This window comes from Amblyomma americanum, chromosome 1, assembly GCF_052857255.1.
Source record: "Amblyomma americanum isolate KBUSLIRL-KWMA chromosome 1, ASM5285725v1, whole genome shotgun sequence".
In the NCBI taxonomy this organism is placed as follows: Eukaryota; Metazoa; Arthropoda; class Arachnida; order Ixodida; family Ixodidae; genus Amblyomma; species Amblyomma americanum.
Window position 1 is genome coordinate 516736877 of NC_135497.1, and position 25741 is coordinate 516762617.

A 25741-nucleotide genomic window follows, 5' to 3' on the forward strand; every position below is an offset into this window, starting at 1 on the left:
CTTGCAAGGGCCACGCACCGGCAGATTGCGCCAGGTGTACCCGCCTGCTCGAGACATCACTTTAACTTGTTTATTTCAAGTATAGCACGCGATTAACACGCTTGCAAGGGCCACGCACCGGCAGATTGCGCCAGGTGTACCCGCCTGCTCGAGACATCACTTAACTTGTTTATTTCAAGTATAGCACGCGATTAACACGCTTGCAAGGGCCACGCACCGGCAGATTGCGCCAGGTGTACCCGCCTGCTCGAGACATCACTTTAACTTGTTTATTTCAAGTATAGCACGCGATTAACACGCTTGCAAGGGCCACGCACCGGCAGATTGCGCCAGGTGTACCCGCCTGCTCGAGACATCACTTTAACTTGTTTATTTCAAGTATAGCACGCGATTAACACGCTTGCAAGGGCCACGCACCGGCAGATTGCGCCAGGTGTACCCGCCTGCTCGAGACATCACTTTAACTTGTTTATTTCAAGTATAGCACGCGATTAACACGCTTGCAAGGGCCACGCACCGGCAGATTGCGCCAGGTGTACCCGCCTGCTCGAGACATCACTAACTTGTTTATTTCAAGTATAGCACGCGATTAACACGCTTGCAAGGGGCCACGCACCGGCAGATTGCGCCAGGTGTACCCGCCTGCTCGAGACATCACTAACTTGTTTATTTCAAGTATAGCACGCGATTAACACGCTTGCAAGGGCCACGCACCGGCAGATTGCGCCAGGTGTACCCGCCTGCTCGAGACATCACTTTAACTTGTTTATTTCAAGTATAGCACGCGATTAACACGCTTGCAAGGGCCACGCACCGGCAGATTGCGCCAGGTGTACCCGCCTGCTCGAGACATCACTAACTTGTTTATTTCAAGTATAGCACGCGATTAACACGCTTGCAAGGGCCACGCACCGGCAGATTGCGCCAGGTGTACCCGCCTGCTCGAGACATCACTTTAACTTGTTTATTTCAAGTATAGCACGCGATTAACACGCTTGCAAGGGCCACGCACCGGCAGATTGCGCCAGGTGTACCCGCCTGCTCGAGACATCACTAACTTGTTTATTTCAAGTATAGCACGCGATTAACACGCTTGCAAGGGCCACGCACCGGCAGATTGCGCCAGGTGTACCCGCCTGCTCGAGACATCACTTTAACTTGTTTATTTCAAGTATAGCACGCGATTAACACGCTTGCAAGGGCCACGCACCGGCAGATTGCGCCAGGTGTACCCGCCTGCTCGAGACATCACTTTAACTTGTTTATTTCAAGTATAGCACGCGATTAACACGCTTGCAAGGGCCACGCACCGGCAGATTGCGCCAGGTGTACCCGCCTGCTCGAGACATCACTTTAACTTGTTTATTTCAAGTATAGCACGCGATTAACACGCTTGCAAGGGCCACGCACCGGCAGATTGCGCCAGGTGTACCCGCCTGCTCGAGACATCACTAACTTGTTTATTTCAAGTATAGCACGCGATTAACACGCTTGCAAGGGCCACGCACCGGCAGATTGCGCCAGGTGTACCCGCCTGCTCGAGACATCACTTTAACTTGTTTATTTCAAGTATAGCACGCGATTAACACGCTTGCAAGGGCCACGCACCGGCAGATTGCGCCAGGTGTACCCGCCTGCTCGAGACATCACTAACTTGTTTATTTCAAGTATAGCACGCGATTAACACGCTTGCAAGGGCCACGCACCGGCAGATTGCGCCAGGTGTACCCGCCTGCTCGAGACATCACTTTAACTTGTTTATTTCAAGTATAGCACGCGATTAACACGCTTGCAAGGGCCACGCACCGGCAGATTGCGCCAGGTGTACCCGCCTGCTCGAGACATCACTTTAACTTGTTTATTTCAAGTATAGAACGCGATTAACACGCTTGCAAGGGCCACGCACCGGCAGATTGCGCCAGGTGTACCCGCCTGCTCGAGACATCACTTTAACTTGTTTATTTCAAGTATAGCACGCGATTAACACGCTTGCAAGGGCCACGCACCGGCAGATTGCGCCAGGTGTACCCGCCTGCTCGAGACATCACTTTAACTTGTTTATTTCAAGTATAGCACGCGATTAACACGCTTGCAAGGGCCACGCACCGGCAGATTGCGCCAGGTGTACCCGCCTGCTCGAGACATCACTTTAACTTGTTTATTTCAAGTATAGCACGCGATTAACACGCTTGCAAGGGCCACGCACCGGCAGATTGCGCCAGGTGTACCCGCCTGCTCGAGACATCACTAACTTGTTTATTTCAAGTATAGCACGCGATTAACACGCTTGCAAGGGCCACGCACCGGCAGATTGCGCCAGGTGTACCCGCCTGCTCGAGACATCACTTTAACTTGTTTATTTCAAGTATAGCACGCGATTAACACGCTTGCAAGGGCCACGCACCGGCAGATTGCGCCAGGTGTACCCGCCTGCTCGAGACATCACTAACTTGTTTATTTCAAGTATAGCACGCGATTAACACGCTTGCAAGGGCCACGCACCGGCAGATTGCGCCAGGTGTACCCGCCTGCTCGAGACATCACTTTAACTTGTTTATTTCAAGTATAGCACGCGATTAACACGCTTGCAAGGGCCACGCACCGGCAGATTGCGCCAGGTGTACCCGCCTGCTCGAGACATCACTTTAACTTGTTTATTTCAAGTATAGCACGCGATTAACACGCTTGCAAGGGCCACGCACCGGCAGATTGCGCCAGGTGTACCCGCCTGCTCGAGACATCACTTTAACTTGTTTATTTCAAGTATAGCACGCGATTAACACGCTTGCAAGGGCCACGCACCGGCAGATTGCGCCAGGTGTACCCGCCTGCTCGAGACATCACTTTAACTTGTTTATTTCAAGTATAGCACGCGATTAACACGCTTGCAAGGGCCACGCACCGGCAGATTGCGCCAGGTGTACCCGCCTGCTCGAGACATCACTTTAACTTGTTTATTTCAAGTATAGCACGCGATTAACACGCTTGCAAGGGCCCACGCACCGGCAGATTGCGCCAGGTGTACCCGCCTGCTCGAGACATCACTTTAACTTGTTTATTTCAAGTATAGCACGCGATTAACACGCTTGCAAGGGCCACGCACCGGCAGATTGCGCCAGGTGTGCCCGCCTGCTCGAGACATCACTTTAACTTGTTTATTTCAAGTATAGCACGCGATTAACACGCTTGCAAGGGCCACGCACCGGCAGATTGCGCCAGGTGTACCCGCCTGCTCGAGACATCACTAACTTGTTTATTTCAAGTATAGCACGCGATTAACACGCTTGCAAGGGCCACGCACCGGCAGATTGCGCCAGGTGTACCCGCCTGCTCGAGACATCACTTTAACTTGTTTATTTCAAGTATAGCACGCGATTAACACGCTTGCAAGGGCCACGCACCGGCAGATTGCGCCAGGTGTACCCGCCTGCTCGAGACATCACTAACTTGTTTATTTCAAGTATAGCACGCGATTAACACGCTTGCAAGGGCCCACGCACCGGCAGATTGCGCCAGGTGTACCCGCCTGCTCGAGACATCACTTTAACTTGTTTATTTCAAGTATAGCACGCGATTAACACGCTTGCAAGGGCCACGCACCGGCAGATTGCGCCAGGTGTACCCGCCTGCTCGAGACATCACTTTAACTTGTTTATTTCAAGTATAGCACGCGATTAACACGCTTGCAAGGGCCACGCACCGGCAGATTACGCCAGGTGTACCCGCCTGCTCGAGACATCACTTTAACTTGTTTATTTCAAGTATAGCACGCGATTAACACGCTTGCAAGGGCCACGCACCGGCAGATTGCGCCAGGTGTACCCGCCTGCTCGAGACATCACTTAACTTGTTTATTTCAAGTATAGCACGCGATTAACACGCTTGCAAGGGCCACGCACCGGCAGATTGCGCCAGGTGTACCCGCCTGCTCGAGACATCACTAACTTGTTTATTTCAAGTATAGCACGCGATTAACACGCTTGCAAGGGCCACGCACCGGCAGATTGCGCCAGGTGTACCCGCCTGCTCGAGACATCACTAACTTGTTTATTTCAAGTATAGCACGCGATTAACACGCTTGCAAGGGCCACGCACCGGCAGATTGCGCCAGGTGTACCCGCCTGCTCGAGACATCACTTTAACTTGTTTATTTCAAGTATAGCACGCGATTAACACGCTTGCAAGGGCCACGCACCGGCAGATTACGCCAGGTGTACCCGCCTGCTCGAGACATGACTTTAACTTGTTTATTTCAAGTATAGCACGCGATTAACACGCTTGCAAGGGCCACGCACCGGCAGATTGCGCCAGGTGTACCCGCCTGCTCGAGACATCACTTTAACTTGTTTATTTCAAGTATAGCACGCGATTAACACGCTTGCAAGGGCCACGCACCGGCAGATTACGCCAGGTGTACCCGCCTGCTCGAGACATCACTAACTTGTTTATTTCAAGTATAGCACGCGATTAACACGCTTGCAAGGGCCACGCACCGGCAGATTGCGCCAGGTGTACCCGCCTGCTCGAGACATCACTTTAACTTGTTTATTTCAAGTATAGCACGCGATTAACACGCTTGCAAGGGCCACGCACCGGCAGATTGCGCCAGGTGTACCCGCCTGCTCGAGACATCACTTTAACTTGTTTATTTCAAGTATAGCACGCGATTAACACGCTTGCAAGGGCCACGCACCGGCAGATTGCGCCAGGTGTACCCGCCTGCTCGAGACATCACTTTAACTTGTTTATTTCAAGTATAGCACGCGATTAACACGCTTGCAAGGGCCACGCACCGGCAGATTACGCCAGGTGTACCCGCCTGCTCGAGACATCACTAACTTGTTTATTTCAAGTATAGCACGCGATTAACACGCTTGCAAGGGCCACGCACCGGCAGATTGCGCCAGGTGTACCCGCCTGCTCGAGACATCACTTTAACTTGTTTATTTCAAGTATAGCACGCGATTAACACGCTTGCAAGGGCCACGCACCGGCAGATTGCGCCAGGTGTACCCGCCTGCTCGAGACATCACTAACTTGTTTATTTCAAGTATAGCACGCGATTAACACGCTTGCAAGGGCCACGCACCGGCAGATTGCGCCAGGTGTACCCGCCTGCTCGAGACATCACTAACTTGTTTATTTCAAGTATAGCACGCGATTAACACGCTTGCAAGGGCCACGCACCGGCAGATTGCGCCAGGTGTACCCGCCTGCTCGAGACATCACTATAACTTGTTTATTTCAAGTATAGCACGCGATTAACACGCTTGCAAGGGCCACGCACCGGCAGATTACGCCAGGTGTACCCGCCTGCTCGAGACATCACTAACTTGTTTATTTCAAGTATAGCACGCGATTAACACGCTTGCAAGGGCCACGCACCGGCAGATTGCGCCAGGTGTACCCGCCTGCTCGAGACATCACTTTAACTTGTTTATTTCAAGTATAGCACGCGATTAACACGCTTGCAAGGGCCACCCACCGGCAGATTGCGCCAGGTGTACCCGCCTGCTCGAGACATCACTTTAACTTGTTTATTTCAAGTATAGCACGCGATTAACACGCTTGCAAGGGCCACGCACCGGCAGATTACGCCAGGTGTACCCGCCTGCTCGAGACATCACTAACTTGTTTATTTCAAGTATAGCACGCGATTAACACGCTTGCAAGGGCCACGCACCGGCAGATTGCGCCAGGTGTACCCGCCTGCTCGAGACATCACTAACTTGTTTATTTCAAGTATAGCACGCGATTAACACGCTTGCAAGGGCCACGCACCGGCAGATTACGCCAGGTGTACCCGCCTGCTCGAGACATAACTTTAACTTGTTTATTTCAAGTATAGCACGCGATTAACACGCTTGCAAGGGCCACGCACCGGCAGATTGCGCCAGGTGTACCCGCCTGCTCGAGACATCACTTTAACTTGTTTATTTCAAGTATAGCACGCGATTAACACGTTTGCAAGGGCCACGCACCGGCAGATTGCGCCAGGTGTACCCGCCTGCTCGAGACATCACTAACTTGTTTATTTCAAGTATAGCACGCGATTAACACGCTTGCAAGGGCCACGCACCGGCAGATTACGCCAGGTGTACCCGCCTGCTCGAGACATCACTAACTTGTTTATTTCAAGTATAGCACGCGATTAACACGCTTGCAAGGGCCACGCACCGGCAGATTGCGCCAGGTGTACCCGCCTGCTCGAGACATCACTTTAACTTGTTTATTTCAAGTATAGCACGCGATTAACACGCTCGCTAGGGCCACGCACCGGCAGATTACGTCAGGTGTACCCGCCTGCTCGAGACATCACTTTAACTTGTTTATTTCAAGCATAGCACGCGATTAACACGCTTGCAAGGGCCACGCACCGGCAGATTACGCCAGGTGTACCCGCCTGCTCGAGACATCACTTTAACTTGTTTATTTCAAGTATAGCACGCGATTAACACGCTCGCTAGGGCCACGCACCGGCAGATTACGCCAGGTGTACCCGCCTGCTCGAGACATCACTTTAACTTGTTTATTTCAAGTATAGCACGCGATTAACACGCGTGCAAGGGCCACGCACCGGCAGATTACGCCAGATGTACCCGCCTGCTCGAGACATCACTTTAACTTGTTTATTTCAAGTATAGCACGCGATTAACACGCTTGCAAGGGCCACGCACCGGCAGATTACGTCAGGTGTACCCGCCTGCTCGAGACATCACTTTAACTTGTTTATTTCAAGTATAGCACGCGATTAACACGCTTGCAAGGGCCACGCACCGGCAGATTACGTCAGATGTACCCGCATGCTCGAGACATCACTTTAACTTCTTTATTTCAAGTATAGCACGCGATTAACACGCTTGCAAGGGCCACGCACCGGCAGATTACGTCAGGTGTACCCGCCTGCTCGAGACATCACTTTAACGTTTTTATTTCAAGTATAGCACGCGATTAACACGCTTGCAAGGGCCACGCACCGGCAGATTACGTCAGGTGTACCCGCCTGCTCGAGACATCACTTTAACTTGTTTATTTCAAGCATAGCACGCGATTAACACGCTTGCAAGGGCCACGCACCGGCAGATTACGCCAGGTGTACCCGCCTGCTCGAGACATCACTAACTTGTTTATTTCAAGTATAGCACGCGATTAACACGCTTGCAAGGGCCACGCACCGGCAGATTGCGCCAGGTGTACCCGCCTGCTCGAGACATCACTAACTTGTTTATTTCAAGTATAGCACGCGATTAACACGCTTGCAAGGGCCACGCACCGGCAGATTGCGCCAGGTGTACCCGCCTGCTCGAGACATCACTTTAACTTGTTTATTTCAAGTATAGCACGCGATTAACACGCTTGCAAGGGCCACGCACCGGCAGATTACGCCAGGTGTACCCGCCTGCTCGAGACATGACTTTAACTTGTTTATTTCAAGTATAGCACGCGATTAACACGCTTGCAAGGGCCACGCACCGGCAGATTGCGCCAGGTGTACCCGCCTGCTCGAGACATCACTTTAACTTGTTTATTTCAAGTATAGCACGCGATTAACACGCTTGCAAGGGCCACGCACCGGCAGATTACGCCAGGTGTACCCGCCTGCTCGAGACATCACTAACTTGTTTATTTCAAGTATAGCACGCGATTAACTCGCTTGCAAGGGCCACGCACCGGCAGATTGCGCCAGGTGTACCCGCCTGCTCGAGACATCACTTTAACTTGTTTATTTCAAGTATAGCACGCGATTAACACGCTTGCAAGGGCCACGCACCGGCAGATTGCGCCAGGTGTACCCGCCTGCTCGAGACATCACTTTAACTTGTTTATTTCAAGTATAGCACGCGATTAACACGCTTGCAAGGGCCACGCACCGGCAGATTGCGCCAGGTGTACCCGCCTGCTCGAGACATCACTTTAACTTGTTTATTTCAAGTATAGCACGCGATTAACACGCTTGCAAGGGCCACGCACCGGCAGATTACGCCAGGTGTACCCGCCTGCTCGAGACATCACTAACTTGTTTATTTCAAGTATAGCACGCGATTAACACGCTTGCAAGGGCCACGCACCGGCAGATTGCGCCAGGTGTACCCGCCTGCTCGAGACATCACTTTAACTTGTTTATTTCAAGTATAGCACGCGATTAACACGCTTGCAAGGGCCACGCACCGGCAGATTGCGCCAGGTGTACCCGCCTGCTCGAGACATCACTAACTTGTTTATTTCAAGTATAGCACGCGATTAACACGCTTGCAAGGGCCACGCACCGGCAGATTACGCCAGGTGTACCCGCCTGCTCGAGACATCACTAACTTGTTTATTTCAAGTATAGCACGCCATTAACACGCTTGCAAGGGCCACGCACCGGCAGATTGCGCCAGGTGTACCCGCCTGCTCGAGACATCACTAACTTGTTTATTTCAAGTATAGCACGCGATTAACACGCTTGCAAGGGCCACGCACCGGCAGATTGCGCCAGGTGTACCCGCCTGCTCGAGACATCACTTTAACTTGTTTATTTCAAGTATAGCACGCGATTAACACGCTTGCAAGGGCCACGCACCGGCAGATTACGCCAGGTGTACCCGCCTGCTCGAGACATCACTAACTTGTTTATTTCAAGTATAGCACGCGATTAACACGCTTGCAAGGGCCACGCACCGGCAGATTGCGCCAGGTGTACCCGCCTGCTCGAGACATCACTTTAACTTGTTTATTTCAAGTATAGCACGCGATTAACACGCTTGCAAGGGCCACGCACCGGCAGATTGCGCCAGGTGTACCCGCCTGCTCGAGACATCACTTTAACTTGTTTATTTCAAGTATAGCACGCGATTAACACGCTTGCAAGGGCCACGCACCGGCAGATTACGCCAGGTGTACCCGCCTGCTCGAGACATCACTAACTTGTTTATTTCAAGTATAGCACGCGATTAACACGCTTGCAAGGGCCACGCACCGGCAGATTGCGCCAGGTGTACCCGCCTGCTCGAGACATCACTAACTTGTTTATTTCAAGTATAGCACGCGATTAACACGCTTGCAAGGGCCACGCACCGGCAGATTACGCCAGGTGTACCCGCCTGCTCGAGACATCACTTTAACTTGTTTATTTCAAGTATAGCACGCGATTAACACGCTTGCAAGGGCCACGCACCGGCAGATTGCGCCAGGTGTACCCGCCTGCTCGAGACATCACTTTAACTTGTTTATTTCAAGTATAGCACGCGATTAACACGCTTGCAAGGGCCACGCACCGGCAGATTGCGCCAGGTGTACCCGCCTGCTCGAGACATCACTAACTTGTTTATTTCAAGTATAGCACGCGATTAACACGCTTGCAAGGGCCACGCACCGGCAGATTACGCCAGGTGTACCCGCCTGCTCGAGACATCACTAACTTGTTTATTTCAAGTATAGCACGCGATTAACACGCTTGCAAGGGCCACGCACCGGCAGATTGCGCCAGGTGTACCCGCCTGCTCGAGACATCACTTTAACTTGTTTATTTCAAGTATAGCACGCGATTAACACGCTCGCTAGGGCCACGCACCGGCAGATTACGTCAGGTGTACCCGCCTGCTCGAGACATCACTTTAACTTGTTTATTTCAAGCATAGCACGCGATTAACACGCTTGCAAGGGCCACGCACCGGCAGATTACGCCAGGTGTACCCGCCTGCTCGAGACATCACTTTAACTTGTTTATTTCAAGTATAGCACGCGATTAACACGCTCGCTAGGGCCACGCACCGGCAGATTACGCCAGGTGTACCCGCCTGCTCGAGACATCACTTTAACTTGTTTATTTCAAGTATAGCACGCGATTAACACGCGTGCAAGGGCCACGCACCGGCAGATTACGCCAGATGTACCCGCCTGCTCGAGACATCACTTTAACTTGTTTATTTCAAGTATAGCACGCGATTAACACGCTTGCAAGGGCCACGCACCGGCAGATTACGTCAGGTGTACCCGCCTGCTCGAGACATCACTTTAACTTGTTTATTTCAAGTATAGCACGCGATTAACACGCTTGCAAGGGCCACGCACCGGCAGATTACGTCAGATGTACCCGCCTGCTCGAGACATCACTTTAACTTCTTTATTTCAAGTATAGCACGCGATTAACACGCTTGCAAGGGCCACGCACCGGCAGATTACGTCAGGTGTACCCGCCTGCTCGAGACATCACTTTAACGTTTTTATTTCAAGTATAGCACGCGATTAACACGCTTGCAAGGGCCACGCACCGGCAGATTACGTCAGGTGTACCCGCCTGCTCGAGACATCACTTTAACTTGTTTATTTCAAGCATAGCACGCGATTAACACGCTTGCAAGGGCCACGCACCGGCAGATTACGCCAGGTGTACCCGCCTGCTCGAGACATCACTAACTTGTTTATTTCAAGTATAGCACGCGATTAACACGCTTGCAAGGGCCACGCACCGGCAGATTGCGCCAGGTGTACCCGCCTGCTCGAGACATCACTAACTTGTTTATTTCAAGTATAGCACGCGATTAACACGCTTGCAAGGGCCACGCACCGGCAGATTACGCCAGGTGTACCCGCCTGCTCGAGACATCACTAAATTGTTTATTTCAAGTATAGCACGCGATTAACACGCTTGCAAGGGCCACGCACCGGCAGATTACGCCTGGTGTACCCGCCTGCTCGAGACATCACTTTAACGTTTTTATTTCAAGTATAGCACGCGATTAACACGCTTGCAAGGGCCACGCACCGTCAGATTACGTCAGGTGTACCCGCCTGCTCGAGACATCACTTTAACTTGTTTATTTCAAGCATAGCACGCGATTAACACGCTTGCAAGGGCCACGCACCGGCAGATTACACCAGGTGTACCCGCCTGCTCGAGAGATCACTTTAACTTGTTTATTTCAAGTATAGCACGCGATTAACACGCTCGCTAGGGCCACGCACCGGCAGATTACGCCAGGTGTACCCGCCTGCTCGAGACATCACTTTAACTTGTTTATTTCAAGTATAGCACGCGATTAACACGCGTGCAAGGGCCACGCACCGGCAGATTACGCCAGATGTACCCGCCTGCTCGAGACATCACTTTAACTTGTTTATTTCAAGTATAGCACGCGATTAACACGCTTGCAAGGGCCACGCACCGGCAGATTACGCCAGGTGTACCCGCCTGCTCGAGACATCACTTTAACTTGTTTATTTCAAGTATAGCACGCGATTAACACGCTTGCAAGGGCCACGCACCGGCAGATTACGTCAGATGTACCCGCCTGCTCGAGACATCACTTTAACTTCTTTATTTCAAGTATAGCACGCGATTAACACGCTTGCAAGGGCCACGCACCGGCAGATTACGTCAGGTGTACCCGCCTGCTCGAGACATCACTTTAACGTTTTTATTTCAAGTATAGCACGCGATTAACACGCTTGCAAGGGCCACGCACCGGCAGATTACGTCAGGTGTACCCGCCTGCTCGAGACATCACTTTAACTTGTTTATTTCAAGCATAGCACGCGATTAACACGCTTGCAAGGGCCACGCACCGGCAGATTACGCCAGGTGTACCCGCCTGCTCGAGACATCACTTTAACTTGTTTATTTCAAGTATAGCACGCGATTAACACGCTCGCTAGGGCCACGCACCGGCAGATTACGCCAGGTGTACCCGCCTGCTCGAGACATCACTTTAACTTGTTTATTTCAAGTATAGCACGCGATTAACACGCTTGCAAGGGCCACGCACCGGCAGATTACGCCAGATGTACCCGCCTGCTCGAGACATCACTTTAACTTGTTTATTTCAAGTATAGCACGCAATTAACACGCTTGCAAGGGCCACGCACCGGCAGATTACGTCAGGTGTACCCGCCTGCTCGAGACATCACTTTAACTTGTTTATTTCAAGTATAGCACGCGATTAACACGCTTGCAAGGGCCACGCACCGGCAGATTACGTCAGGTGTACCCGCCTGCTCGAGACATCACTTTAACTTGTTTATGTCAAGTATAGCACGCGATTAACACGCTTGCAAGGGCCACGCACCGGCAGATTACGTCAGGTGCACCCGCCTGCTCGAGACATCACTTTAACGTTTTTATTTCAAGTATAGCGCGCGATTAACACGCTTGCAAGGGCCACGCACCGGCAGATTATGCCAGGTGTACCCGCCTGCTCGAGACATCACTTTAACGTTTTTTATTTCAAGTATAGCACGCGATTAACACGCTTGCAAGGGCCACGCAAAGGCAGATTACGCCAGGTGTACCCACCTGCTCGAGACTTCACTTTAACGTTTTTATTTCAAGTATAGCACGCGATTAACACGCTTGCAAGGGACACGCACCGGCAGATTACGTCAGGTGTACCCGCCTGCTCGAGACATCACTTTAACTTGTTTATTTCAAGTATAGCACGCGATTAACACGCTTGCAAGGGCCACGCACCGGCAGATTACGCCAGGTGTACCCGCCTGCTCGAGACATCACTTTAACTTGTTTATTTCAAGTATAGCACGCGATTAACACGCGTGCAAGGGCCACGCACCGGCAGATTACGCCAGATGTACCCGCCTGCTCGAGACATCACTTTAACTTGTTTATTTCAAGTATAGCACGCGATTAACACGCTTGCAAGGGCCACGCACCGGCAGATTACGTCAGGTGTACCCGCCTGCTCGAGACATCACTTTAACTTGTTTATTTCAAGTATAGCACGCGATTAACACGCTCGCTAGGGCCACGCACCGGCAGATTACGCCAGGTGTACCCGCCTGCTCGAGACATCACTTTAACTTGTTTATTTCAAGTATAGCACGCGATTAACACGCTTGCAAGGGCCACGCACCGGCAGATTACGCCAGATGTACCCGCCTGCTCGAGACATCACTTTAACTTGTTTATTTCAAGTATAGCACGCAATTAACACGCTTGCAAGGGCCACGCACCGGCAGATTACGTCAGGTGTACCCGCCTGCTCGAGACATCACTTTAACTTGTTTATTTCAAGTATAGCACGCGATTAACACGCTTGCAAGGGCCACGCACCGGCAGATTACGTCAGGTGTACCCGCCTGCTCGAGACATCACTTTAACTTGTTTATGTCAAGTATAGCACGCGATTAACACGCTTGCAAGGGCCACGCACCGGCAGATTACGTCAGGTGCACCCGCCTGCTCGAGACATCACTTTAACGTTTTTATTTCAAGTATAGCGCGCGATTAACACGCTTGCAAGGGCCACGCACCGGCAGATTATGCCAGGTGTACCCGCCTGCTCGAGACATCACTTTAACGTTTTTTATTTCAAGTATAGCACGCGATTAACACGCTTGCAAGGGCCACGCAAAGGCAGATTACGCCAGGTGTACCCACCTGCTCGAGACTTCACTTTAACGTTTTTATTTCAAGCATAGCACGCGATTAACACGCTTGCAAGGGCCACGCACCGGCAGATTACGCCAGGTGTACCCGCCTGCTCGAGAGATCACTTTAACTTGTTTATTTCAAGTATAGCACGCGATTAACACGCTCGCTAGGGCCACGCACCGGCAGATTACGCCAGGTGTACCCGCCTGCTCGAGACATCACTTTAACTTGTTTATTTCAAGTATAGCACGCGATTAACACGCGTGCAAGGGCCACGCACCGGCAGATTACGCCAGATGTACCCGCCTGCTCGAGACATCACTTTAACTTGTTTATTTCAAGTATAGCACGCGATTAACACGCTTGCAAGGGCCACGCACCGGCAGATTACGTCAGGTGTACCCGCCTGCTCGAGACATCACTTTAACTTGTTTATTTCAAGTATAGCACGCGATTAACACGCTTGCAAGGGCCACGCACCGGCAGATTACGTCAGATGTACCCGCCTGCTCGAGACATCACTTTAACTTCTTTATTTCAAGTATAGCACGCGATTAACACGCTTGCAAGGGCCACGCACCGGCAGATTACGTCAGGTGTACCCGCCTGCTCGAGACATCACTTTAACGTTTTTATTTCAAGTATAGCACGCGATTAACACGCTTGCAAGGGCCACGCACCGGCAGATTACGTCAGGTGTACCCGCCTGCTCGAGACATCACTTTAACTTGTTTATTTCAAGCATAGCACGCGATTAACACGCTTGCAAGGGCCACGCACCGGCAGATTACGCCAGGTGTACCCGCCTGCTCGAGACATCACTTTACCTTGTTTATTTCAAGTATAGCACGCGATTAACACGCTCGCTAGGGCCACGCACCGGCAGATTACGCCAGGTGTACCCGCCTGCTCGAGACATCACTTTAACTTGTTTATTTCAAGTATAGCACGCGATTAACACGCTTGCAAGGGCCACGCACCGGCAGATTACGCCAGATGTACCCGCCTGCTCGAGACATCACTTTAACTTGTTTATTTCAAGTATAGCACGCAATTAACACGCTTGCAAGGGCCACGCACCGGCAGATTACGTCAGGTGTACCCGCCTGCTCGAGACATCACTTTAACTTGTTTATTTCAAGTATAGCACGCGATTAACACGCTTGCAAGGGCCACGCACCGGCAGATTACGTCAGGTGTACCCGCCTGCTCGAGACATCACTTTAACTTGTTTATGTCAAGTATAGCACGCGATTAACACGCTTGCAAGGGCCACGCACCGGCAGATTACGTCAGGTGCACCCGCCTGCTCGAGACATCACTTTAACGTTTTTATTTCAAGTATAGCGCGCGATTAACACGCTTGCAAGGGCCACGCACCGGCAGATTATGCCAGGTGTACCCGCCTGCTCGAGACATCACTTTAACGTTTTTTATTTCAAGTATAGCACGCGATTAACACGCTTGCAAGGGCCACGCAAAGGCAGATTACGCCAGGTGTACCCACCTGCTCGAGACTTCACTTTAACGTTTTTATTTCAAGTATAGCACGCGATTAACACGCTTGCAAGGGACACGCACCGGCAGATTACGTCAGGTGTACCCGCCTGCTCGAGACATCACTTTAACTTGTTTATTTCAAGTATAGCACGCGATTAACACGCTTGCAAGGGCCACGCACCGGCAGATTACGTCAGATGTACCCGCCTGCTCGAGACATCACTTTAACTTCTTTATTTCAAGTATAGCACGCGATTAACACGCTTGCAAGGGCCACGCACCGGCAGATTACGTCAGGTGTACCCGCCTGCTCGAGACATCACTTTAACGTTTTTATTTCAAGTATAGCACGCGATTAACACGCTTGCAAGGGCCACGCACCGTCAGATTACGTCAGGTGTACCCGCCTGCTCGAGACATCACTTTAACTTGTTTATTTCAAGCATAGCACGCGATTAACACGCTTGCAAGGGCCACGCACCGGCAGATTACGCCAGGTGTACCCGCCTGCTCGAGACATCACTTTAACTTGATTATTTCAAGTATAGCACGCGATTAACACGCTCGCTAGGGCCACGCACCGGCAGATTACGCCAGGTGTACCGGGCTGCTCGAGACATCACTTTAACTTGTTTATTTCAAGTATAGCACGCGATTAACACGCGTGCAAGGGCCACGCACCGGCAGATTACGCCAGATGTACCCGCCTGCTCGAGACATCACTTTAACTTGTTTATTTCAAGTATAGCACGCGATTAACACGCTTGCAAGGGCCACGCACCGGCAGATTACGTCAGGTGTACCCGCCTGCTCGAGACATCACTTTAACTTGTTTATTTCAAGTATAGCACGCGATTAACACGCTTGCAAGGGCCACGCACCGGCAGATTACGTCAGGTGTACCCGCCTGCTCGAGACATCACTTTAACTTGTTTATGTCAAGTATAGCACGCGATTAACACGCTTGCAAGGGCCACGCACCGGCAGATTACGTCAGGTGCACCCGCCTGCTCGAGACATCACTTTAACGTTTTTATTTCAAGTATAGCGCGCGATTAACACGCTTGCAAGGGCCACCGAAAGGTAGATTACGTCAGGTGTACCCGCCTGCTCGAGATATCACTTTAACTTGTTTATATCAAGTATAGCACGCGATTAACACGCTTGCAAGGGCCACGCACCGGCAGATTATGCCAGGTGTACCCGCCTGCTCGAGACATCACTTTAACGTTTTTTATTTCAAGTATAGCACGCGATTAACACGCTTGCAAGGGCCACGCAAAGGCAGATTACGCCAGGTGTACCCGCCTGCTCGAGACATCACTTTAACTTGTTTATTTCAAGTATAGCACGCGATTAACACGCTCGCTAGGCCACGCACCGGCAGATTACGCCAGGTGTACCCGCGTGCTCGAGACATCACTTTAACGTTTTTATTTCAAGTATCGCACGCGATTAACACGCTTGCAAGGGCCACGCACCGGCAGATTACGCCAGGTGTACCCGCCTGCTCGAGACATCACTTTAACTTGTTTATTTCAAGTATAGCACGCGATTAACATGCTTGCAAGGGCCACGCACCGGCAGATTACGTCAGGTGTACCCGCCTGCTCGAGACATCACTTTAACTTGTTTATTTCAAGTATAGCACGCCATTAACACGCTTGCAAGGGCCACGCACCGGCAGATTACGTCAGGTGTACCCGCCTGCTCGAGACATCACTTTAACTTGTTTATTTCAAGTATAGCACGCGATTAACACGCTTGCAAGGGCCACGCACCGGCAGATTACGTCAGGTGTACCCGCCTGCTCGAGACATCACTTTAACTTGTTTATTTCAAGTATAGCACGCGATTAACACGCTTGCAAGGGCCACGCACCGGCCGATTACGTCAGGTGTACCCGCCTGCTCGAGACATCACTTTAACGTTTTTATTTCAAGTATAGCGCGCGATTAACACGCTTGCAAGGGCCACGCACCGGCAGATTATGCCAGGTGTACCCGCCTGCTCGAGACATCACTTTAACTTGTTTATTTCAAGCATAGCACGCGATTAACACGCTCGCTATGGCCACGCACCGGCATATTACGCCAGGTGTACCCGCCTGCTCGAGACATCACTTTAACTTGTTTATTTCAAGTATAGCACCCGATTAACACGCTTGCAAGGGCCACGCACCGGCCGATTACGTCAGGTGTACCCGCCTGCTCGAGACATCACTTCAACGTCTTTATTTCAAGTATAGCACGCGATTAACACTCTTGCAAGGGCCACGCACCGGCAGATTACGCCAGGTGTACCCGCCTGCTCGAGACATCACTTTAACTTGTTTATTTCAAGTATAGCACGCGATTAACACGCTTGCAAGGGCCACGCACCGGCAGATTACGTCAGGTGTACCCGCCTGCTCGAGACATCACTTTAACTTGTTTATTTCAAGTATAGCACGCGATTAACACGCTTGCAAGGGCCACGCACCGGCCGATTACGTCAGGTGTACCCGCCTGCTCGAGACATCACTTTAACGTTTTTATTTCAAGTATAGCGCGCGATTAACACGCTTGCAAGGGCCACGCACCGGCAGATTATGCCAGGTGTACCCGCCTGCTCGAGACATCACTTTAACTTGTTTATTTCAAGCATAGCACGCGATTAACACGCTCGCTATGGCCACGCACCGGCAGATTACGCCAGGTGTACCCGCCTGCTCGAGACATCACTTTAACTTGTTTATTTCAAGTATAGCACGCGATTAACACGCTTGCAAGGGCCACGCACCGGCCGATTACGTCAGGTGTACCCGCCTGCTCGAGACATCACTTCAACGTCTTTATTTCAAGTATAGCACGCGATTAACACGCTTGCAAGGGCCACGCACCGGCAGATTACGCCTGGTGTACCCGCCTGCTCGAGACATCACTTTAACGTCTTTATTTCAAGTATAGCACGCGATTAACACGCTTGCAAGGGCCACGCACCGGCAGATTACGCCAGGTGTACCCGCCTGCTCGAGACATCACTTTAACTTGTTTATTTCAAGTATAGCACGCGATTAACACGCTTGCAAGGGCCACGCACCGGCCGATTACGCCAGGTGTACCCGCCTGCTCGAGACATCACTTTAACGTCTTTATTTCAAGTATAGCACGCGATTAACACGCTTGCAAGGGCCACGCACCGGCAGATTACGCCTGGTGTACCCGCCTGCTCGAGACATCACTTTAACGTCTTTATTTCAAGTATAGCACGCGATTAACACGCTTGCAAGGGCCACGCACCGGCAGATTACGCCTGGTGTACCCGCCTGCTCGAGACATCACTTCAACGTCTTTATTTCAAGTATAGCACGCGATTAACACGCTTGCAAGGGCCACGCACCGGCGGATTACGCCAGGTGTACCCGCCTGCTCGAGACATCACTTTAACTTGTTTATTTCAAGTATAGCACGCGATTAACACGCTTGCAAGGGCCACCCACCGGCAGATTACGCCAGGTGTACCCGCGTGCTCGAGACATCACTTTAACGTTTTTATTTCAAGTATCGCACGCGATTAACACGCTTGCAAGGGCCACGCACCGGCAGATTACGCCAGGTGTACCCGCCTGCTCGAGACATCACTTTAACTTGTTTATTTCAAGTATAGCACGCCATTAACACGCTTGCAAGGGCCACGCACCGGCAGATTACGTCAGGTGTACCCGCCTGCTCGAGACGTTACTTTAACGTGTTTATTTCAAGTATAGCACGCGATTAACACGCTTGCAAGGGCCACCCACCGGCAGATTACGCCAGGTGTACCCGCCTGCTCGAGACATCACTTTAACGTGTGTATTTCAAGTAGAGCACGCGATTAACACGCTCGCTAGGCCACGCACCGGCAGATTACGCCAGGTGTACCCGCGTGCTCGAGACATCACTTTAACGTTTTTATTTCAAGTATCGCACGCGATTAACACGCTTGCAAGGGCCACGCACCGGCAGATTACGCCAGGTGTACCCGCGTGCTCGAGACATCACTTTAACGTTTTTATTTCAAGTATCGCACGCGATTAACACGCTCGCTAGGCCACGCACCGGCAGATTACGTCAGGTGTACCCGCCTGCTCGAGACATCACTTCAACGTCTTTATTTCAAGTATAGCACGCGATTAACACGCTTGCAAGGGCCACGCACCGGCAGATTACGCCAGGTGTACCCGCCTGCTCGAGACATCACTTTAACTTGTTTATTTCAAGTATAGCACCCGATTAACACGCTTGCAAGGGCCACCCACCGGCAGATTACGCCAGGTGTACCCGCGTGCTCGAGACATCACTTTAACGTTTTTATTTCAAGTATCGCACGCGATTAACACGCTTGCAAGGGCCACGCACCGGCAGATTACGCCAGGTGTACCCGCCTGCTCGAGACATCACTTTAACTTGTTTATTTCAAGTATAGCACGCGATTAACACGCTTGCAAGGGCCACGCACCGGCAGATTACGTCAGGTGTACCCGCCTGCTCGAGACATCACTTTAACTTGTTTATTTCAAGTATAGCACGCCATTAACACGCTTGCAAGGGCCACGCACCGGCAGATTACGTCAGGTGTACCCGCCTGCTCGAGACGTTACTTTAACGTGTTTATTTCAAGTATAGCACGCGATTAACACGCTTGCAAGGGCCACCCACCGGCAGATTACGCCAGGTGTACGCGCCTGCTCGAGACATCACTTTAACGTGTGTATTTCAAGTATAGCACGCGATTAACACGCTCGCTAGGCCACGCACCGGCAGATTACGCCAGGTGTACCCGCGTGCTCGAGACATCACTTTAACGTTTTTATTTCAAGTATCGCACGCGATTAACACGCTTGCAAGGGCCACGCACCGGCAGATTACGCCAGGTGTACCCGCCTGCTCGAGACATCACTTTAACTTGTTTATTTCAAGTATAGCACGCGATTAACATGCTTGCAAGGGCCACGCACCGGCAGATTACGTCAGGTGTACCCGCCTGCTCGAGACATCACTTTAACTTGTTTATTTCAAGTATAGCACGCCATTAACACGCTTGCAAGGGCCACGCACCGGCAGATTACGTCAGGTGTACCCGCCTGCTCGAGACATCACTTTAACGTTTTTATTTCAAGTATAGCGCGCGATTAACACGCTTGCAAGGGCCACGCACCGGCAGATTATGCCAGGTGTACCCGCCTGCTCGAAACATCACTTTAACGTTTTTATTTCAAGTATAGCACGCGATTAACACGCTTGCAAGGGCCACGCAAAGGCAGATTACGCCAGGTGTACCCGCCTGCTCGAGACATCACTTTAACGTTTTTATTTCAAGTATAGCACGCGATTAACACGCTTGCAAGGGCCACGCAAAGGCAGATTACGCCAGGTGTACCCGCCTGCTCGAGACATCACTTTAACGTTTTTATTTCAAGTATAGCAGGCGATTAACACGCTTGCAAGGGCCACGCACAGGCAGATTACGTCAGGTGTACCCGCCTGCTCGAGACATCACTTTAACTTGTTTATTTCAAGTATAGCACGCCATTAACACGCTTGCAAGGGCCACGCACCGGCAGATTACGTCAGGTGTACCCGCCTGCTCGAGACATCACTTTAACGTTTTTATTTCAAGTATAGCGCGCGATTAACACGCTTGCAAGGGCCACGCACCGGCAGATTATGCCAGGTGTACCCGCCTGCTCGAAACATCACTTTAACGTTTTTATTTCAAGTATAGCACGCGATTAACACGCTTGCAAGGGCCACGCAAAGGCAGATTACGCCAGGTGTACCCGCCTGCTCGAGACATCACTTTAACGTTTTTATTTCAAGTATAGCACGCGATTAACACGCTTGCAAGGGCCACGCAAAGGCAGATTACGCCAGGTGTACCCGCCTGCTCGAGACATCACTTTAACGTTTTTATTTCAAGTATAGCAGGCGATTAACACGCTTGCAAGGGCCACGCACAGGCAGATTATGCCAGGTGTACCCGCCTGCTCGAGACATCACTTTAACTTGTTTATTTCAAGTATAGCACGCGATTAACACGCTTGCAAGGTCCACGCACCGGCAGATTACGTCAGGTGTACCCGCCTGCTCGAGACATCACTTTAACTTGTTTATTTCAAGTATAGCACGCGATTAACACGCTTGCAAGGGCCACCGAAAGGTAGATTATGCCAGGTGTACCCGCCTGCTCGAGACATCACTTTAACGTTTTTATTTCAAGTATAGCACGCGATTAACACGCTTGCAAGGGCCACGCACCGGCAGATTACGTCAGGTGTACCCGCCTGCTCGAGACATCACTTTAACTTGTTTATTTCAAGTATAGCACGCGATTAACACGCTTGCAAGGGCCACGCACCGGCAGATTACGTCAGGTGTACCCGCCTGCTCGAGACATCACTTTAACTCGTTTATATCAAGTATAGCACGCGATTAACACGCTTGCAAGGGCCACGCACCGGCAGATTACGCCAGGTGTACCCGCCTGCTCGAGATATCACTTTAACTTGTTTATTTCAAGTATAGCACGCGATTAACACGCTTGCAAGGGCCACGCACCGGCAGATTACGCCAGGTGTACCCGCCTGCTCGAGACATCACTTTAACGTGTTTATTTCAAGTATAGCACGCGATTAACACGCTTGCAAGGGCCACGCACCGGCAGATTACGCCTGGTGTACCCGCCTGCTCGAGACATCACTTTAACGTTTTTATTTCAAGTATAGCACGCGATTAACACGCTCGCTAGGGCCACGCACCGGCAGATTACGCCAGGTGTACCCGCCTGCTCGAGACATCACATTAACGTTTTTATTTCAAGTATAGCACGCGATTAACACGCTTGCAAGGGCCACGCACCGGCAGATTACGCCAGGTGTACCCGCCTGCTCGAGACATCACTTTAACTTGTTTATTTCAAGTATAGCACGCGATTAACACTCTTGCAAGGGACACGCAACGGCAGATTACGTCAGGTGTACCCGCCTGCTCGAGACATCACTTTAACTTGTTTATTTCAAGTATAGCACGCGATTAACACGCTTGCAAGGGCCACGCACCGGCAGATTACGTCAGGTGTACCCGCCTGCTCGAGACATCACTTTAACTTGTTTATTTCAAGCATAGCACGCGATTAACACGCTTGCAAGGGCCACGCACCGGCAGATTACGCCAGGTGTACCCACCTGCTCGAGACATCACTTTAACTTGTTTATTTCAAGTATAGCACGCGATTAACACTCTTGCAAGGGACACGCAACGGCAGATTACGTCAGGTGTACCCGCCTGCTCGAGACATCACTTTAACTTGTTTATTTCAAGTATAGCACGCGATTAACACGCTTGCAAGGGCCACGCACCGGCAGATTACGTCAGGTGTACCCGCCTGCTCGAGACATCACTTTAACGCGTTTATTTCAAGTATAGCACGCGATTAACACGCTTGCAAGGGCCACGCACCGGCAGATTACGCCAGGTGTACCCGCGTGCTCGAGACATCACATTAACGTTTTTATTTCAAGTATAGCACGCGATTAACACTCTTGCAAGGGACACGCAACGGCAGATTACGTCAGGTGTACCCGCCTGCTCGAGACATCACTTTAACTTGTTTATTTCAAGTATAGCACGCGATTAACACTCTTGCAAGGGACACGCACCGGCAGATTACGCCAAATGTACCCGCCTGCTCGAGACATCACTTTAACTTGTTTATTTCAAGTATAGCACGCGATTAACACGCTTGCAAGGGCCACGCACCGGCAGATTACGCCAGGTGTACCCGCCTGCTCGAGACATCACTTTAACTTGTTTATTTCAAGTATAGCACGCGATTAACACGCTTGCAAGGGCCACGCACCGGCAGATTACGCCAGGTGTACCCGCCTGCTCGAGACATCACTTTAACTTGTTTATTTCAAGTATAGCACGCGATTAACACGCTTGCAAGGGCCACGCACCGGCAGATTACGCCAGGTGTACCCGCCTGCTCGAGACATCACTTTAGCTTGTTTATTTCAAGTATAGCACGCGATTAACACGCTTGCAAGGGCCACGCACCGGCAGATTACGCCAGGTGTACCCGCCTGCTCGAGACATCACTTTAACTTGTTTATTTCAAGTATAGCACGCGATTAACACTCTTGCAAGGGACACGCAACGGCAGATTACGTCAGGTGTACCCGCCTGCTCGAGACATCACTTTAACTTGTTTATTTCAAGTATAGCACGCGATTAACACGCTTGCAAGGGCCACGCACCGGCAGATTACGTCAGGTGTACCCGCCTGCTCGAGACATCACTTTAACTTGTTTATTTCAAGCATAGCACGCGATTAACACGCTTGCAAGGGCCACGCACCGGCAGATTACGCCAGGTGTACCCGCCTGCTCGAGACATCACTTTAACTTGTTTATTTCAAGTATAGCACGCGATTAACACGCTTGCAAGGGCCACGCACCGGCAGATTACGTCAGGTGTACCCGCCTGCTCGAGACATCACTTTAACTTGTTTATTTCAAGTATAGCACACGATTAACACGCTTGCAAGGGCCACGCACCGGCAGATTACGTCAGGTGTACCCGCCTGCTCGAGACATCACTTTAACTTGTTTATTTCAAGTATAGCACGCGATTAACACGCTTGCAAGGGCCACGCACCGTCAGATTACGTCAGGTGCACCCGCCTGCTCGAGACATCACTTTAACGTTTTTATTTCAAGTATAGCGCGCGATTAACACGCTTGCAAGGGCCACGCACCGGCAGATTATGCCAGGTGTACCCGCCTGCTCGAGACATCACTTTAACGTTTTTATTTCAAGTATAGCACGCGATTAACACGCTTGCAAGGGCCACGCAAAGGCAGATTACGCCAGGTGTACCCGCCTGCTCGAGACATCACTTTAACGTTTTTATTTCAAGTATAGCACGCGATTAACACGCTTGCAAGGGCCACGCAAAGGCAGATTACGCCAGGTGTACCCGCCTGCTCGAGACATCACTTTAACGTTTTTATTTCAAGTATAGCAGGCGATTAACACGCTTGCAAGGGCCACGCACCGGCAGATTATGCCAGGTGTACCCGCCTGCTCGAGACATCACTTTAACGTTTTTATATCAAGTATAGCACGCGATTAACACGCTTGCAAGGGCCACGCACCGGCAGATTACGCCTGGTGTACCCGCCTGCTCGAGACATCACTTTAACGTCTTTATTTCAAGTATAGCACGTGATTAACACGCTCGCTAGGCCACGCACCGGCAGATTACGCCAGGTGTACCCGCGTGCTCGAGACATCACTTTAACGTTTTTATTTCAAGTATGGCACGCGATTAACACGCTTGCAAGGGCCACGCACCGGCAGATTACGCCTGGTGTACCCGCGTGCTCGAGACATCACTTTAACGTCTTTATTTCAAGTATAGCACGCGATTAACACGCTCGCTAGGCCACGCACCGGCAGATTACGCCAGGTGTACCCGCGTGCTCGAGACATCACTTTAACGTTTTTATTTCAAGTATAGCACGCGATTAACACGCTTGCAAGGGCCACGCACCGGCAGATTACGCCAGGTGTACCCGCCTGCTCGAGACATCACTTTAACTTGTTTATTTCAAGTATAGCACGCGATTAACATGCTTGCAAGGGCCACGCACCGGCAGATTACGTCAGGTGTACCCGCCTGCTCGAGACATCACTTTAACTTGTTTATTTCAAGTATAGCACGCGATTAACACGCTTGCAAGGGCCACGCACCGGCAGATTACGTCAGGTGTACCCGCCTGCTCGAGACATCACTTTAACTTGTTTATTTCAAGTATAGCACGCGATTAACACGCTTGCAAGGGCCACGCACCGGCAGATTACGTCAGGTGTACCCGCCTGCTCGAGACATCACTTTAACGTTTTTATTTCAAGTATAGCGCGCGATTAACACGCTTGCAAGGGCCACGCACCGGCAGATTATGCCAGGTGTACCCGCCTGCTCGAGACATCACTTTAACGTTTTTATTTCAAGTATAGCACGCGATTAACACGCTTGCAAGGGCCACGCAAAGGCAGATTACGCCAGGTGTACCCGCCTGCTCGAGACATCACTTTAACGTTTTTATTTCAAGTATAGCACGCGATTAACACGCTTGCAAGGGCCACGCAAAGGCAGATTACGCCAGGTGTACCCGCCTGCTCGAGACATCACTTTAACGTTTTTATTTCAAGTATAGCAGGCGATTAACACGCTTGCAAGGGCCACGCACAGGCAGATTATGCCAGGTGTACCCGCCTGCTCGAGACATGACTTTAACTTGTTTATTTCAAGTATAGCACGCGATTAACACGCTTGCAAGGTCCACGCACCGGCAGATTATGCCAGGTGTACCCGCCTGCTCAAGACATCACTTTAACTTGTTTATTTCAAGTATAGCACGCGATTAACACGCTTGCAAGGGCCACGCACCGGCAGATTACGTCAGGTGTACCCGCCTGCTCGAGACATCACTTTAACTTGTTTATTTCAAGTATAGCACGCGATTAACACGCTTGCAAGGGCCACCGAAAGGTAGATTATGCCAGGTGTACCCGCCTGCTCGAGACATCACTTTAACGTTTTTATTTCAAGTATAGCACGCGATTAACACGCTTGCAAGGGCCACGCACCGGCAGATTACGTCAGGTGTACCCGCCTGCTCGAGACATCACTTTAACTTGTTTATTTCAAGTATAGCACGCGATTAACACGCTTGCAAGGGCCACGCACCGGCAGATTACGTCAGGTGTACCCGCCTGCTCGAGATATCACTTTAACTCGTTTATATCAAGTATAGCACGCGATTAACACGCTTGCAAGGGCCAC